At 44.3% G+C, this 16735-nt stretch overlaps 1 protein-coding gene across 1 annotated transcript in view; it reads right to left on the bottom strand.

Annotated features, from left to right (window-relative positions):
• LOC103276736 (phospholipid phosphatase 4-like) overlaps window positions 1-16735 on the bottom strand; it is a 44132-nt gene that overhangs the window by 16948 nt on the left and 10449 nt on the right. The gene's annotated exons all lie outside the window — the stretch shown is intronic.

Below are 16735 nucleotides of genomic sequence, written 5' to 3'. Positions count from 1 at the left end.
CCCCCCCCCCCACACGCTGAGAACACACGCACGCTCGGCTGCCCATGTGGCGTCTCCATTGGTTGGGCAACGAAAAGCAGTCACCTCCAAGACCGGGAAAGAAAGGGGCAGAGACTACAGGAGTTTGCTTTGTCAGATCTCAGCCATCAGACCACTTCCAGCTCTCCAGCCAATCTCCACCTGAGAAATTCAGATCAGCGTGGCTTCAGATGAGGCTGGAGACAGTAGAAGGTGCCAAGTCATGCAGAGCTTTGAATGTTAAGGAGTTTCAATTTTGAGTCAGTGAGAGATCTGGCAGAGAAGCATGGGTGGGAAATTCCAATTCAAAATGGTGGTCCTAGCCACGGTGAGGATGGCACTTGGAGTAGCGCAGAGAAGGAAAAGCGGGAGATGGGGGGGCGGCTGTGGCAGCTGTCTTTGCAGAGTGGAGAAGCAAAGGATGGCATGAAAAACATGCAAGCAGCAGTGGTTAAAACTGATTCCAAGGCTTATGACTTGGGCTTCTTGGAACAGGGTCCCATGAACCAAGATGAGAAGCATGGGGCAGGGGAAAGAGAGATCAATTTTTTCTTCCTGTAAGAGACCATCTAGGGCAAGCAGTTCATGTGAAAGCTCATTATTTTACAGTTTTAGCACTGAAAGTCCTATGTCCCAGGAAACCCCTCAGTCCTGAGCAAACTGAGATAGTGGGTCACCCTAAAACTGCAGTTACCAGGCAGAATCAGGGACTTCACAGACTTGGTTTCTTTCTTTTTCTTTTCCTTTTTTTTTTGTTTTGTTTTGTTTTGTTTTGAGCAGGAGTCTTGCTCTGTCACCCAGGCTGGAGTGCAGTGGCACACTCACAGCCACCACAACCACAACCTGCTGGGCTCAGGTGATCCTTCTGCCTCAGCTTTCTAAGTAGCTGCAGCCACAGGTGTGTGCCACCATGCCCGGATAATTTTTTGATTTATTGTAGAGACGAGATTTTGCCAAGTTGCCCAGGGTGGTCTCAAACCCCTGGACTCTCGCCTCCACCTCCCAAAGTGCTAGAATTATGTAAGGCATGAGCCACCATGTCCAGCTATAGCCTTGGCTTCGATCCTAGTCTTAAGACACTGTGTGATCATGATCAACTTGCAGCTTTAGCTTCTCTGTGAAGGTGTGGAGGACAAGTGCTACTCCAGGCTGTCATCTCAGAGCCCATTAGGAAGAGGGGCCACCATAGGCGCTCAGAGAATTTCATGACTTTTTGAGACTTTGAACAGATGCCACAGAAAATACTCTCACATTGAGATACCACCTAACCCTAGTAGAATGGTCATCATTAATAAAACAAACAACAACAGATACTGGAGAGGATGTGGAGAAAAAGGAACGCTTCTACACTGCTGATGGGAATGCAAACTAGTACAACCTCTTTGGAAGACAGTGTGGCAATTTCTGAAAGAACTAGAAATTGACCTTCCATATGACCCAGCAATCCCCCTACTGGGAATATACCCAGAGGAACTCAAATCATCTACAAAACAGATACCTGCATACGTATGTTTGTTGCAGCTCTATTCACAATAGCAACAACATGGAACCAACCATGCTGCCCATTGAAGCTGGACTGGATAAAAAAAATGTGGTACATATATACAATGGAATATTATGCAGCCATAAAGAAGGACAAACGTATGGACTTCGCAGCAACTTGGATGAATTTAGAGTCAATCATACTAAGTGGTCTATCACAGAAACAAAGAACAGAGTACAAATGTTCTCACTCATAAGCGGACCTTGAACAAGTATCATAATACTATAAGAAAGTAGTGTGAAACTGCCAGGGGAGGGAGGGGCACACCTCATCAACAAGGGTATCTGCATAATCAACATTTGTCTACCTAACCCTGAATTGTACCCCATATCTTTAAAATTTAAAAATATTCTCAATTTGATATGCCTCATGCTCAATTCTATTGGTAATCTAAAAGTCCTAAAATGCATCTGTCTTTTGTGTCGCTCTCTCCCTATGTGTGTCTCTCCCTCCTTCCCTTTTCTCTTCTGTCCCCGCCTCCTCTACCTGTGAGATTTTAAGACCTAAAAGTCTATATATTTACATAATGTCAAGTAGTAGTATCCATGACTGTGCTGCTCATCAGGATACTGTGTCCCCAGTGCTTCTGCCTGCCACACGGGAGCCTGCCAGAGTCCAGCTCCAGCGGGTCAGGGTTTCCTGAAAGAGGGACGGCGTCGGCGCAGGAGAAAAAACTTGGACACTGACTCTGCTGCAAGCAGGACAAATGCCGATTTATTGTCTTTTCCAACTCCTTATATCCTACATGTTTTTTGTTTTTAAGGCAATCAGTTTCAATTTAATGAACCAGACAGGCAATGTATCTTTGTTCATCCTGTTTTGATCTTAAAACATTATCATCCTAAACATTAACTATAAATTTTATAAACTTCTAACATTTCTTAATGATTACCATTTCTTAATGTCCATACAAAAACTTACTTATCTCTACAGCCATTACAGTATAGATCACTACCAAGTTACATATATTAACAAGTCACATCTGTGACCTTCACACAGCAACTTGCAACTAGCTGAGGTAAAACAACATTTTCAAGGTTTCTTAACCACAAGTTGGCCTGACTAGTTTTCCACAATGTCACACCTGGTATTTACAATTTGCGTCAATTATCCTCTGTCAGGGAGAATGAGCTTTAAAATTTGCAAAACAAAAGTCCTCTCGACTCAAGTCACCTTAGTCACAATCCCTAACCAGAATTACAAGCCTCCTTAACAAAGGGAAGTAAAGGCAAGGGTGCCCTAATAAAGAGTATACTTTTTTTATTTCATTTTTTAATTTTTCTTTGAGTTGGGGTCTCACTCTGTCACCCAGACTGGAGTGCAGTGACCGCTCCCGGCCACCACAGCCTCGACCTGCTGGGCTCTGGTGATCCTTCCGCCTCAGCCTTTCAAGTAGCTGGAACTACTACAGGTGTGCGCTACCACGTCTGGCTGATTTTTTGATTTATTGTAGAGATGAGTCTTGCTGCCCAGGTGGGTCTCAAACCCGCAGGCTCAGGCAATCCACTCACCTCAGCCTCCCAAAGGCGCGGGATTATAGGCTGAGCCACCGAGCCTGGCTAGGAGTATACTTTTAACAAAACAAATCCTTCTTTTCCTAAACACTACTCTTTGGGAAAATTTATTTTTTCCATATAGAGCTTTTTACATCTTCCAACTCCCAGGTTTCTAGTGGCGAGATTGAGAGGTTGTCCTGCAACCTGGGGTCTTCAGCCTTCTAGACCCTGTCCACGTGAAGGCCTCTGAGGCTGGCTCCCGACAGGAGCCACTTGGTAAGTAGTTGCCAGATGACTGGAGGAACTTGTGCAGTGCCATCATCTCAGAACCCAGCCAACTCCTCAGTAGTCCTAAACCCAGAACACTTTTACTGCAAAATCCGATGTAAGTGTGCTGAGACGCCAACATTGGCATGCAGTAACTTCTGCTCACAGCCCTCCAAACCTCCTCTAAATCAAAGGATGGAGGGGTACCCTGCCTGGGGTACCTTAGGAAACCTGCTCTCTGACCCAGCTCTCCCACCGAGCTGCTCTGTGGGAGCAGCTGCTTCTCATATGGCCTCCGTGTGTTCACCTGCAACATGCGAAGCTGGACTACACTGGACGTTTCAACTGGAGATGGGTCAGAATCTTCTGAAGAGAACCCTACTGACAGACTATATAAACTGGGCCTAGTCGTGTGCATTTTAAAGCAGTCCCTCACATTTCCCTGATGGGCCCTGAGTCTCCAGCACTGAACTAAGTTACCCCTAAGTGTTGCATACTCTTGTATCCAAAAAAAGGAGATTCTGTGATTTAACTCTCCTCATTAACAACTCTTCCACCCCCTGTGGGCCAAGTTCTGGAGTCAGGCCCAGCACCATTCAAATCCCAGCTCTGGATGTGTGGCTCTTGGCGAGACCCTTCACAATTCTGAGCCTCAGTTTCCTAATCTGTAAAATGGGCATAGTTTACAGAATTAAAATGAAAATTAAATGGAAGAATATATGTACAGTGCCTAACATAACATGAACAGAAACTAGTGTTTTACTATAATTATCATTTTGTTCTAGTCTATTGCTGCATGTTTTTACCAGACAACTTTCAGACTTTTGTTTGTTTGATTTTGTGATAACCTACTCCATGCACAACAAGTGTTTTTAAAACATTTGAATAACATGAATTTATTTTGAAAGATGTTTTTAAGCCTATGTAACTGACTTGTGATAACTGAATCTTCCAGAACATCCAGTTTCTATTGCTGCATAACAAATTTCCCCCAAACATTTTATTTTTTTGCTCATGAGTCTGTGGATCAGGGAATTAAGAGGGGCTTGGCTAGGGAGTTCCTCTCATAGAATCTCTTGCTTGGGCACAATGTCTGTCCACGGACCTGGCTGTTGGTGGGGAGCTCAGCTAGAGCTACCACCTGGATACCTGCACTTGCCTCTCCAGCACTGCAGTCACAGGGCAGTCAGAATTGTCCACGCCCATGGGCAGCACCCAGAGCGGGTGTCCCAGAGTAACAGGCAGAAGCTGAGTGGCTTTTTCAACCTGATCTTGGAAGACATGTAATAGCATTTCCACCACATGCTGTCAGTTACAAGTAAGTCTTCAAGTCAGTCCGGATTTAAGGGAGGAGAATGAGCTTTGCCTCTTGTCTGGGGTGTGGCAAGGACTCACTATAGAAAAGCAGAGGGATGAGGGATATGGCTGCAGCCACCTCTGACACACTCTGCCACCCACAGGGTGTTATGAACACTGTGATGGTCACACAGCCTCCACTCTGAGAGACCCCAGAACCTTGATTCTCAATTCTTCCCACACAGCCGGCCATAAGACCAGAGAACCAGACTCACCACTGAGCACCTTCCTTCCTCTTCGTGTTTATCTTCTGATTTTTACTATCCTCATGACAATTTTTCCCAGCCCTTTGCAGAATCCCTCACCCCACCTCAAAAAGTTGCAGCCAGAACACATCTGTCAAGCAAATTATATCCTCTGAGAGCAGCAGTGCCAAGAAAGATCGATGCCCCTTCTCCAGCTATGCTCCAACCATTGGCATCTGCTTCAGAAAACCCAGACAGCAAGGCAGCTCTGCAGAGAGCCAGGGTCTCGACAAAGCAAACAGGGGTAGAGGTAGGCATGTGGTGAAATGGAAAGTCCTGGAGACATTAAGCATGTTCCCAAGAGAGGACATGCCCAGTCGGGGAAACATCCTTTTATAAGCTCTTTGGGAGTAACTTAGAAACCAAGAAATGTGAACCCTCCCTCTAGGAAAGAAGTGAAAGTGTGGTTGCCAGCAGCATGTTAGGTCAGCGGTTTCCAAACTTTAATGTGCCCAGAAATCACTGGGGGTCTTGTGACTACAGATCCAGGTGTAGCAGGCTCAGAAAAGTTCTGAGAGCTGGCATTTCCAGCAAGCTTCCAAGGGATGCAATGCTGCCGATCTGTGGATCAAACCTTGAGCCACAAGAGGCTATGGCATCAGTATCACCTGGGATCTTGTTAAAAATTCAGAATCTCTGGCCCCACTCCAGACCTATTGAATCAGAGTCTGCATTTAACAAGATCTCCAGGGGACCTTCTCCACGAATGTGGTGTCAGGCAGGTCACGTCCATGTACAATCTAAACTCACCTTGGAAAGCCCATAAAATCATCTCAAGCACCACTTGTGCCATGAAAGGGGATAAAAAATATATAGAAAAAAAAATGTAAATTCAAAGACACAACAGCAATGTGGGGCCATTTGGTGTAGAGGAAAATAGTCCTGCAGGCCTTAATCACTCTTGCAAGTGTCAACATATTCCCAGCCAATATAGTGATTGATGTCCTTGAGTTTTCAAGAAAAGGCTGAAGACAGTACAGCAACTCTTTAACCACTGGGAGGTGTGTAAAACCACTTAACTTACTTTTATTTACAATAAACACAGTGCACCTAAAAATATCTTAATGCCCAAAGGCTCTGATGGATCCATCAATCAAAGCTCCTCCAGGGTCAAGGACCAACCTGTTGTTCTCACTGAGAATGACCTTTTCCCATCTCTACAGAGCCTCCATTAAGAAGAGCTGGAAGCCGGGCTCGGTGGCTCAGCCTGTAATCCCGCAACTTGGGAGGCTGAGAATGACCTTTTCCCATCTCTACAGAGCCTCCATTAAGAAGAGGTGGAAGCCGGGCTCAGTGGCTCAGCCTGTAATCCCGCAACTTGGAAGGCTGAGGTGAGTGGACTGCCTGAGCCCACGGGTTCGAGACCTGCCTGGGCAACTTGACAAGACCTCATCTCTATAATAAATCAAAAATTAGCCAGGCGTGGTAGTGCACACCTGTAGTTCCAGCTACTTGGAAGGATGAGACGGAAGGATCGCCGGAGCCCAGCAGGTCGAGGCTGCGGTGGCCAGGAGCGGCCACTGCACTCCAGTCTGGGCGACAGACTCCAACTCAAAAAAAAAAAAAACAAGAGCTGGAGTGTCCATGCACATAACTCATGGCCCTCTGTACTCAAATTATGTGGCTACATGTCCCACATCACGATTTGCTTAAGAGTGGAGTAAGACTCCTAAAATGTTATCAGGTTTCTTGACCAAAAATAAACAGAAAGGAAGAGAGAGCCTCCATGTGAGAAGGAGTCAGGAACTCTGATAGATCACAAGGTGTCATTTATTAATCATTTCAAAGAAAAAGTGTTATTTAATGAGACTGTATAGGTGTGAAAGTGATATTTTCTTTTTTGTTTTCAATAAATTCTGATTCAGCAGCCAGTGCCAGTCTAACCTCAAAATCACTGACTTCCTTCATCATAAGTATTCATTAAATGTTAACTATCGTCAACATCGTTTTACTTATTAGGGATTCAAACTAAAAATAAGATGTCTAGGGAGGGAATGGGATTGGCAATAGTGGGAAACAGCCAGGGGAAGGGGTCACACCTCATCAACAAGGGTACCTGCATAATGAACATTTGTATACCTAACCCTGAATTGTACCCCACATCTTTAAAATAGAAATGTATTTTAAAATAATAATAATAATAACAATTTGTCACTAGAACCAGAAAAAAAATAAGATGTCTAAACTGTGCAGGTCAAGTGTTTCTACATGAAAAGCAGAGTTATTACTAACTCTAATGCCATTTCCTTTCATGACAATTACAACCGTCCAAAGTCAGGGAACTTGCTATTGGATTTTAATTCAAGACATGCTTTTATTTCTTTGCTGTTTGAATCAAACAATTCTCTTAATCTGTTCATATCTTAATTTTTCCTTGGCAAAGTGGAGACAGTGTTACATGCTTTCTCTTCAGTTTTCTCATGACACAGTTTGAAGAATTTGGAAAAAATACATGAAAATTCAAAGATGTAATTATAACTTTGTGCCAAACAATTCTCTCTTTAATTCATGCATAGTGTAGATGTTTGAACCCTCTTAGACAGGGCTCTTAATTATGTAGTTCATATGTACATACATACAAAATACACACAACATACACATAGACACAAACACACACACACAGCATGAATTTAGGTGAGTGAAAGACAAGCAAAAGCATTCAATTTTCTAAGATGCAGGGAGAATCTACTAAAATTAACTGAAATAGCCAAGAGGCAAAGGAGGATTTGATACTGACAAAGAATGAAAACCAGAAAGAAACCTAAAGTAGGAGTGATATGAAAGCAAAACATAACAGAAAACCACACACCTTTTCTCTTTGGGTGAACCTTAGCTGCTAGTTAATTTTTTATGCTACATTACAAAAATACTGCCTCCTTCCCTTTTTTGGTCACATAAATCTTCCACTACAAGCAGTGGGTGCAATTCCAGGGGCACATGGCGCTGCTGGGGACTCTCCTGGCCTTTTCCCAAAGGTGTCAAGTAAGAACATGACCCCATCCCTCAAAAGATTCCCCAGACAGAGTTAGATGGGGCAGCATCTAGACTTGTGACAGAGAAACAGTACAATCACATACATTCTCTCTCTCTCTCTCTCTCTCTCTCTCTCTCACACACACACACACACACACACACATCCACACTCCTGGTGGCTAGCCCTGTTTCCATAGCTCAAGTTGACTTAATCAGCCCAAGTTACATATCTAGTTATATACGAAGGGTGCAGTGAACTATCATCTTTGCCAATATTTAATTCAACCAACAAATATTGACTAAGTGTCTATGATGTGCCAGGTACATCTTATAATTCTGGTGAATAAAAATATGGCTCCTACTGTTATGGAGGTTACAGTCAAGGAAACTGAGTCACAACCAATTGGTGAATGAGATGTCAAGGTTTTTAGTTATAGGCATCAGAAGATAGGAGACTACCAACCCTACCTCAGTAGTTAGACCCATGAAATGGTCTCCCACCCAGAGCTACCTGTAAGGACCCTGGTTCACTAGGGATATTCCAGAGTATTTATCTATCGTGGCCCACATGCTGAATGTGGCAACAGATGCAGCCCAAAGTTTGGAAGCTGGAAGAACAGCTGATCTTGACATAGCATCAGCAGGAACAGCAAGTCCCTGACCAAAGGATGTGGTGCTACGGTCATCTTGTGCCACTTCTAACTCAAAGTCAAGTTTCCAAAGCCCCAGAGTATCTCCATCATCTTTTAAAATATTTCATGGATTTGCCAATGACCCTTAGTCCTTGGGCTTTTTCAAGATAGGTTAACACTCCAGGGGACATTTAAATTCAAGTACTAGATGACATCCTTTCCCCCAACCATAAATAACACAAGATTATACTGAAATATGAACTTAATAAGATCATTAGACTTGGTTCAAATGCCTGCTGAGTGAATTGAAAAAAAGTCACTTAACTTTTCTGAGACTTCATATCTCTCTAGTCTTCCAGGATGGCCAGACCTACCACTGCCATGGTGAATATTTTATTCACAGTGTGCCTGGGGCACTGAAAGCCTCCATAAAAGGTGGCAGCTCTTTTTGCAAATGTGAATATGCTGAGTCTGAGGGTGGTGGGATTCTGTGTGGGGAAAGGGAATCATAGAAGAATAACAACAACAACCCCTCATCATTTGACCATTCTGTGAGCAAACAATGGCCCAGAAAGTCACTTTCAACCCCTGAGATCTGAAGGATGAAAAAAAAAAAGAAAACAAAAACATGGTCACACACACACACACACACACACACACACACACACACACACACACACACACAAACACACACACACCCCACAGCTTTCCAGGTGAAAGTCAAAAGAAAAGCATGTTTCTTAATTGTGCTATTGACTTTTCCTCCCTAGTTGGTCTCTCCTGGGCAAGAGAGAGAAACCTAACAAATGGGCCTTGGATGTGGTCAGCACAACAGGCAGGCCACTCCACTCCTGGCAAGAAGAAGGCATATTGGATTTTTCATTAGTCCTGGGAACAGGGAGTAGATGTGGTTGTCGAGAGAACATGTTGATGGATTACCCCTGTGAGCCAGTGGACCAGCAAACTGCCTCCAGATGGGTCTTACTCAGTTGGAGTAGTTGGCTATCCCCAGTAACAAAAGTAACAATTAGAATAATAATCATAGCTAGTTGTGATATTGGCAACATCTTATGCCAAGCCCTCTGCTTATTGCTTTCCAACAGGACTTCATTTAATCCTAATAAAACTCCTGTGAGGTAGGAATTACCATTATTCCCATTTCATAAATGAGGTCACTGAGGCTACGGGTTGTTGGATGTTCATTATTCCTCAGTGCATACACTAGAATTAAGGTCAAGAAACTCACACCACACACACACACACACACACACACACACAATTTCCCCACCAGATGAATGGCATCTGCAACTATTTTAACATAGACAAACGTTGCCACAATTAGAGATAACAAAAGGGCCTTATTCTTGGGAAATGCAACATGTTGATCTCTCCATTCTCAGTGTGAATGAATGATATCAGATTCTTGCAGAGAGCAGTTTGATGTTTGTTGGGAAAGAGGGAAGAAAAGAAAGAATGAGCAGGGAATGAGGTGGAAGGCGAAATGAAGACCCCCCCCAAGAAGTTCCTCCCACCAATCTCTCCTACCTATTATTCCAAGAGCAGCTTCCTTTGCAGCAGTCGATTTTATCAAAGAATCAGCCCTCTCACCTGAATAGGGGAGAACTGCAAGGAGAAGACCAAAGAACAGGATGCCTCCCAGCAGACGCAAAGTCTAAGGCTTAGCAAGCGTAAGTGCCCACCTGAAGCAGAGTCAGGATTCATACCCTCTCGTGCTCCCTCTCAACCTCACACTCTTCTCAACGATGGGGGCAGAGCATTTAGGGGGGCCGCCTGGGTTGGGTTCATTCATCCCTCACTGGCCACATGACCTTGAGTAACGTACTTCATCTCTCAGGTCTCGCTTGCCTCATTTCTAAGTGACATAGATTTTATGGCACCTACCTCGGAGGGACAGTGTGACTATCAAATGAGCCAATTCATGTGAAGTGCTTAGAAGGGGGCCTACACAGAGTCAGTATTCTACAGATGTGTTACATGTAGGCAGCGTAAAGCCTAAAATTAAAGCCCGATATTATGTTTTCTCTTGACATCTGAAGCAGGAATGGATTCAAATGTCCTAACCACAAGTTTATCCTATCCCTGAATGATTCATCTCAGTTTCCTGCCAGTCCAAAGAATTATTCGAACAAGTCAACCACATCCTCCTGCAGGAACCAGGGGCCACCCCACCCTCTTAACACTACAACACCTGTTTCCCACAGCCCCTGGTTGTTCACACTCTTCCTGTGTGGCCGGCCCTACATGAAATGCAGTGTCCTCCTCTCCTGAGCTGTGAGTACGTATGATGAATAAGCTGCTGTCGATCCCATCTGTCCAGTCTTGGGTGTCATGTGCGGCCGTCCCTATAATCCTTGGACAGAAATCCCTCCCTTGACAACAGGGTGAAAGGGAAAAATTAAGACATGTACTCCACTGCTGTGCCCTCCTAAATATATGGGGGTGAGATGTGTGAGTAGCCAGGCAATATGGGAAGACATGGGGCAAGCCTGGAGATGTCACCCATCTATCCAGCTCCCAGGGCGGAAGGAAGAGGAAGGAAGAGGGACTGGCAAGGAGGACACTAGAAATAGGGCTGCATGGATGAAGTGAAGCTACCAACTCAAAGCCCCTACCCGCTCATACCAACTTTTCTTCAGCTTTTAGGAAAATTACACTAGTTTGCATTCTTTATGGATGGTTCCTAATACTGGGGTCACAGACTCTTTTGTGCCCCCAATACAATATGACATGAAGTATACACTATCCCCATTGAGCATTTTCCCTAAACATGTGTAATCTGAATCTCATCAAGTCTTTGGAACCAACAGAGGCATAGGAACAAGTCAAACACTTTCAGTAAACCATTAAAGGGACCCAGGAATAAAGCTAGAAGGAATATTACAGATTACAAGAGCCTGAAGAGACAGAATATCCAAATGCAAAATATGTGTTTTGACTAGATGCTGGGTCAAAAAAATAAAAAGCATATTAAAAAGAAACTTTTAGGATGATTGAGAAAAATTGAGAGAATGGAGAATTAATTGGATATTAGGTAAATTAAGGAAGTGTTAGTAATTTCCTTCAGTGTAGTGATAACATGGATATGTAGAAGAATGCCTTCTTTGTAGGAGAAGCAGCTAAAACATTTAGGGTGTTTAGGATCATGATAAGACAACAACTTACTTTCAGGTAGTTCAGAAAAATGTATATAAGAAACACACAGAGAGAGACATAAAGAAAATATGATAAAAATGATAACAAGTGGAGTATATGGGAGATCACTCTACTCTTTCGATCTTTCTGAATATTTGGCAGTTTTCAAGATAAAATGTTGGCAAAGAATAGTCCAGAAGCAGTCCCCAAAAGTGGGGAGATAGCATAGAGGATAGTGTCACCAGCTGAAAAGCCTGTGTTCTACCTTTGCCTCTTATTAGTGATGTGACCTTAGGCAGGTTATTTATATGCCCACTCTGAGCTCTAGTTACTGCCTTTGTAAATGAAGATCCTCAGGGGCTACAGTGAGGAATAAACAGTGAGATAACGCAGAACAGATTTAGCAAAGCACTGACTGCTCTATGCTCAAAGTACTTTTTCTTTCTGCAGGAATTGTCTCCAGTCACAACAGGAGACTCAAAAACCACTCTGCCTCATAGAAAAAGCAAAACACATTCAAACCTGCCGGCAACGTGGCACAGCGTAAATGTAAGTATATTTTGCAGAAACATAATGTTCACAAACCATATGATCAGCCCAGAAGTCCAAACGTTTAGTGCAACTATTTCCAAACATTTTACAGAGGGTGCCTTCCCTTTGGGAGTAAACAGAAGACAGAAAATGTTTTTGTTGCCTAAACTCAAATAGAAAATCCTCGTCTACGTAAACCCAGATTGCAGAGCTGACACTGCAGGATCCAGTGGGGGGAGGGCTTATAACCTGGGGCAACCATTAAATGGCTCTCCTCATCTGTAAAATGGCCAGAGCTCTCTGCTGGGAGGTGGTTAGGATATGAGGTAATCCGCAGGACCCACAAGAGGCACTTGACAACTGGCATTAACACTACAAATCACCAAAATAATCCAAATTTTTAAAAAATTATTCCTACAAACACGGTGGAAGAGGTCTGACAATTCCTACAACTAAAAGATGTAAAACAGTTTTCCCCACTGGCCACTGATATACTACAGAATTGAATGTTTTATCAGCCCAAGCCTATTTGTGGGAAATATTTAGTTTCAACTAGATTTCAGTGAACACCATGGGGAAAATAATGAGAAAAATCAGAAAGAAGGAGGGCAGGAAAAGAAATCAGAAACAGAAGAAAAAAGAAATTGGAAAGAGGTCGAGTCATACACAAAAATGAGTCACCTTCACAAATTCAGGTTAAAGGTGCCCTGGACCCGAGGGTGCTGCGAAGCTGTCTCCCGGCTCAGTGCTGCTCTGGACGCTTTCTAAAGCAGCTGCCTAATAACTCAGAGTAATGACAAGTTGGGGAAAGTGAGCTCTGCAGTGGCAGGTCACTGGGCACAGCTAGGCCACTGAGCTTGAGATCCAGGGAAACCTGCAGAATCCACCTCCCATTGGATCCCAGACAATCTCAGAGCTCTAACCTGCCCCAGCACAAGTCGGGCCCTCTCTCCCAGCCAGACCAGTAGCAGCCCAGAGACCTCCAGGACTGAACTCTTCCCTGGACCAAATAAATGTCCCAATGGGAAATGATGTTTGGTACAGGCCCCCCTTGGCTGTATCTGAGTCATAGGCAAAAAGACATACCTACAGACACCAGAAGATACACCTAGCAGAGTTGGACATGAGGAAAAGTGTGTATTTCTTTGCTAGAAAACCTCAGTCTTCAACTAATCTTTGATTCTAACATATCTAGTGAAAGTTTCATTCCAGGATGCAATAAGAGTCTTTAGGAATTTAGCCAGAGCCTAAAGCATTCTGGGACATGCTACCTACACATCCAGGACATACCTCTGCACAGAGATGGGGGCTCTAGGTCAGGAGAGGATGCCAATCGACATTTGGGGCAAACACAGTGAAGCTAGAAATGGGTTTAAAGAGGCTTCTGAGCTGCCGTTTTCATTAGAGTACACCAACCAGAGAGCACATGCTCCTAAACAAGGGCCTATGAAATGTCTTTGAGGACCTCCTCCCTTGTAAGCTCATCTGAACTCTCCTGGGGCCCATAAGCAATGGCACAGGTGGCAGGAGGCCTTTCTTTCTGCTGCTCCCTTGAGGCCGTACCTCAAGGCAAAGATCAGCAGTTATGAACTGCAGCCTCTGATCATTTTTCTATGACCTTCTTTTTCCCCATAGAGGGATAAAGCCATGTTCTAGAATGGTATGGCAGGTAGAAGGAGTCAAATGTATGAAATGGAACAACCACAAATCAGAAGGCTGAGGCCTGGGGCAGCCATGATCAGACAACAGGCTGAAAGCAGGGGGCCAGGACAGGATTGCAACTACATGGGCATGAGATGAGACTCCAGGATACACTTTCTGCAGCATACCTGCCTGCTTGGCAGACCTCTGGATAAGGCGAGAGCTTCCCTCTACTCTGAGAAATGGTCAGACCTGTGGTTTTTAAGCAAATAAGGGGCCCTAATTTTTGCCCCAACAGTTTTTGCTCCTGGCAGACATCACTAGGTGTTTCCAAGGCCACCTGTGCTGCAAACTCTGAACACCTCAATGCAATGTCAAACAGAGATATCTCACTCTGGAGACATCCCCAAGCTGGTGTCTGTGGCCCTACCAATGGCCACCACCTCAGCCAGGGGCCATCAATGATTGCCTGTTTGATACAGCTGGGCTCTGTGGTTGAAATTGAGCTACTCACTTTATATATCCCTAAGAAGCAGATAGGGAATAACTGGGTCATCATTGTTGCAGCAAAGAGTCAGTGGCATTTCTCTGATGATTAATGAGACTGGGCAAATCAAAACCACACTGAGATACCACCTAACTCCAGTCAGGATGGCCATCATTAATAACTCAAAACACAACAGATGCTGGAGAGGATGTGGGGAAATGGAAACGCTCCTACACTGCTGGTGGGAGTATAAACTAGTACAACCTCTATGGAAAACAGTGTGGCAATTTCTTTTTTTTTTTTTTTTGAGTTGGAGTCTCACTCTGTCACCCAGACTGGAGTGCAGTGGCCGCTCCCGGCCACCGCAGCCTCGATTTGCTGGGCTCTGGTGATCCTTCCGCCTCAGCCTTCCAAGTAGCTGGAACTACAGGTGCGCGCTACCACGCCTGGGTAATTTTTGATTTATTGTGGAGATGAGGTCTCGCTAAGTTGCCCAGGCGGGTCTCAAACCCGCGGGCTCAGGCAATCCACTCACCTCAGCCTCCCAAGGTGCAGGATTACAGGCTGAGCCACCGAGCCCAGCTAGCATGGCAATTTCTAAAAGATCTAAAATTCGGCCTTCATACAACCTAGCAATCCCCCTTCTGGGAATATACCCAGAGGAACTCAAGTCATTCTACAAAAAAGATACCTGTGCACGCATATTTACTGTACCACAATTCACAACAGTAAAAACATGGAACCAACTGTGCTGCCCATCAAAAGCGGACTGGATTTTTAAAAATGTTGTCAAGATAGAATATTATGCAGCTATAAAAAAGGACAAAATTATGAACTTCCCAACAACTTGGATGGATTTAGAGTCCGTCATACTCAGTGATCCATCACACAAAGAACTGAATACCACATGTTCTCACTTATAAGCAGACCCTGAACATTTATCATAATACCACATGAAAGGGATTGGCAGTAGCAGGTTACTGTCAGGGAAGGAGGGGATCACATAACACCAGTAAGGGTACCTGATCCCAAACCAGGTGAGTGAAGGCCAATGGGAGGCCCAAACTTTACCTGTACGATGACCACTTATGTACCTAACCCCAAATTGTACCCCATATCTTTAAAATAAAAGAAAAAGTCAGCGGCCCAAGGCAGAATGTTAGGACCATGGCACAACGCTAGCTCCACAAGGACAGCAGGCATTCTTGACTGCTTTTGATCTGAGCAGTATCCCCAGCACTGAGAACAGTGTCTGGCAGGTAGTAGGTGCTCAGTAAATGTTTGCTGAATTAATAACTGAACAAATAAATCCATGTCAGCTGTCTCAATAAAGATGCAAGCCTCTGCCACCTGGAGTCTTTAGTCAGAAGCTGGCAGCTAGCAGCCTGCTGCTGTGTTTGGTTTGAGCTACTCAGTGTTATAAAAAATGTAATTCATAGCCAACATTTTAAAACTAAGAGTTCTCATATCAAAATCAGTATCCTTGGCTTCCATTGAAGAATTTGGGCTGGAAACCTTGGTCTGCATTCCTCCATGTAGCAGTCAGTCCGAAGAACTCAGAAGCAGTTGCTCACTTTGGACGAGGAAAATGCCCACGCCATGGTCCCTCCTGTCCAGACCACCGCACCCAGGTGTGCTTGTGATCCACCTTCATCTCAATAGTGCAGTGTGACATTTGTGTTCCCCTCTCATGGGTACTCAGACTGGTTTCCAGTTGGTCTGAGCGTGGGAGTTATTTAACAGTCCCCAGGTCCTCTTGGTCCCCTCTATGAAGCCAGATCCCTTATGGACAAATGCTCCTGTCTGTTCTCAGGGAGCCTGGCCTTCGCTGGATACTCTTTTGCTGAGAGGTTCGTTAGGACTAATTGGTTCACAGCAGTTGTGTGTCTAAGTGTCCCCACCCACCACCACCATCACCATTCCTCAGTGAAAGGTTAATTTGCAGACCTCACTGTCTTCCTCATCTGTTCCAACTGATGGAACAATATCAGTCCCACAGTACTCACTGAGAACTGGGTTTGATACATCGTAGACTGCCTGAATTGCTCCTTATTCACTCAGTAAATGAGATGCTATCCTCATGGACATCTAGAGGAAAAGAGGAAAGAGCAAGAGAGGGAAGCAGAGAAGGAAGGTGGGAGCAGTTAACTGGTAATTGACTTAGTGCTTCCTACAGACCAGGAATCTGCAAACATTGCTTACATTTGATCTCAATCATTACAAGTGGAAAACAGGCATTGTTATCTCCATTTATCATCAAGAGAAACTGAAGCTCAAGGAGGTTTCTTGACCTATCCAAAGTCATTCAGGTAACAAGGAGCAAAATCAGAACTCAAACTTCTTTTTTTTTTTTTGAGTCGGAGTCTCACTCTGTCGCCCAGTCTGGAGGGCAG

This window comes from Carlito syrichta, unplaced genomic scaffold (assembly GCF_000164805.1).
Source record: "Carlito syrichta isolate Samal-C Ts95f unplaced genomic scaffold, Tarsius_syrichta-2.0.1 Scaffold116196, whole genome shotgun sequence".
Taxonomy (NCBI): Eukaryota; Metazoa; Chordata; class Mammalia; order Primates; family Tarsiidae; genus Carlito; species Carlito syrichta.
The sequence above is the reverse complement of the archived record's forward strand: the minus strand, read 5'-3'. Positions and strand labels throughout refer to the sequence as shown.